This window comes from Penaeus monodon, chromosome 20 (assembly GCF_015228065.2).
Source record: "Penaeus monodon isolate SGIC_2016 chromosome 20, NSTDA_Pmon_1, whole genome shotgun sequence".
Taxonomy (NCBI): domain Eukaryota; kingdom Metazoa; phylum Arthropoda; class Malacostraca; order Decapoda; family Penaeidae; genus Penaeus; species Penaeus monodon.
The window spans coordinates 1729443-1731781 of NC_051405.1; positions in this window are offsets into that span (position 1 = coordinate 1729443).

Genomic DNA, 2339 nt, shown 5'->3' on the forward strand with positions numbered 1-2339 from the left:
AACTCCTGTAAAAGACAGCTTTGAGAAAATCTTTCACATATCTCAGAATAGTTTCAGACTATTCAGCAATCAATGCAAATGTGGAGCTTCATATTTTTATTTAGTACAGAATGAGTACCCACATTTTATGCTCAAAAATTCCTAGGGCGTTTGGACATCTCATCTTTGTAATGTGCCATTATTCTGTATATGCATATTGATATCCTAATTAATTTATTCAAGAGATTTTAGTGTTCTATCTTGTGTTGGTTGTAATAAAAATATAAACCCTTAGTTTGTGTCTGTGTCAACCACAAATTGAAACACTTTATTACCCGGCGACATACAAGTATTCACAAAAAAAGAGGTGTTTCAACTTTTCTTTCTAGAAAATTGTATAAAGCAACTTGCTCTCTAAGCAATGTTCCTTTTCAGTGTCACATTGGAATATTATGACACTGGAATATTATGCTTATGTACACTAAAAATCCTGCCCAAAGAGAAAAACCTTTAGTTAAGCTTTGGTCTTTAATCAGACTTTTGTTTTGTAATATTAAACCCTGAACACAGTACAGCGGCACTCCAAGCAACATCAGATGTCTTAACTCATTTAAATTTTATAATGTATTAGGGAGTGGGCAATTTTTAAAATGAAAATGATAACGCTCAGAAATATTCTGACAAAGAGCATCCGGTACCAGTTTCCTATGCCAAGCTTCACATTGGAAGTAAAGATCAAAGTAGAGTAAATAGTAATAGTATAATTGTAAATCTAATTGGAATATATGAATCTAGGATGATCATGTGTATTTTGATTACTAAATGGTACAAAATGAAACTATCTCTATCTTGAGTTATTCAAGCTAGCATATATGATAACAATGAGTGGGGCTATTCTATATGTTTGTATTGCAAACACTGTCGTCTGTACATCAGGTAAGTTTTGAAATAAGAACAAGTGTCAATATTTAAGCCTTTATCTGGCAGTGGGACGTTTACCTATTTTGCGTGGATGGTCTTTCCCTATTCGGCTATTTCCCTGCTGTTGCTTCGATGTACCTTTGTGAGTGGGAGAGTGATTATGTAACTGGATATTTCTCTTTTCTGTAGCACATTTATCCCTTCCTGGTACAAGCTGGGATTTTGTCTGATAACACTAGCGCATTCAAGTTTAACAATATAACCTTTGTTTTTAGATACAAAATATTGGAATAAGCTAAGCAAGCTTTTCCACTTATAAATTAATATCTAAAATTAAATGCATGCGAAAGTACATGAACCAACAGACACCTAACTGAGGGACTTGGGAGTAGCGCTCAAATAAACCGATGTTTCATAGGAGCTTCATGGCATGTGATCATAAATGTTACAAAACCGTTTCTTGATGGAAAAAAATGAAAATGTAAGGAGCATATATTTTCGCTCTTCGGAGGGAAAAGGAAATATAGGCAAAAGACAATCCTATTCACTTACTGTTGTATTTATTTTGTTTTAGAACATTTATCCTTTAGCGAGTGTAAGCTATGAAAGGAATATAGTTGAAGACATTAACATTCGATTACGAATAATATATAGAATATATTTTTTCATAAGCTTTCTTATGGAATTCATTTTAAATCTTTATATCTAAGTTTGCTCACACCATTTTTTTTTATATAACAACCGGGATGATACCGTTATATCCGAATGCACTACAGTGTTATCAAATTAAATCCCATATTTCGGGGTGGTCGCTATTTATTCAGCCGGCTATACTAATGCTTAATACTGCCCTACCAGTGTTGAAATTTACATGATACTATCTTCTGTTAAATAAGTTATTTTTCAGCAAAAATATCCTCTTATCAGATCCTTGCTACAGGAATTGAAAAAAAAATCAGCATATTGCATCGGAACTGCTGTCAATCCTAGGCATTAACTGCAGCGCCACCAGAGTTGCCAAAGCTTGGTACTAATGCACCAGCTTTGGTACTTCGGGTGCACCAACTGGCATGACTCGGAAAAATGCTAAATTCCTGGTACTGTTCTCTATTTTTCTGGCATTATTCTATATTTTATCTTCTTACACACAGTAAGGAGATAATTTCCTAACGATATGGAAACATCGCTATTGTCAAGGATACACATGTTGATAAGAGAAAACACTTGATGTGGAAGAAACACGTGCAGGACGCTAAGCGGCATGGCCACGTTGCAGTCGGTCTGTTTCGGGCTCACGGTGAAAGAATCACGTCTCCCTGTAAGTGCGCTGTCAGTGACGTGAAATACTGCGTGCTAATTCAGATGTTCTTACTGCAATAGTAGTTCCCATCAACAACGAGAAATTTTTGCTTGATCTTGTTTTAGGGTATTTTTTTCTG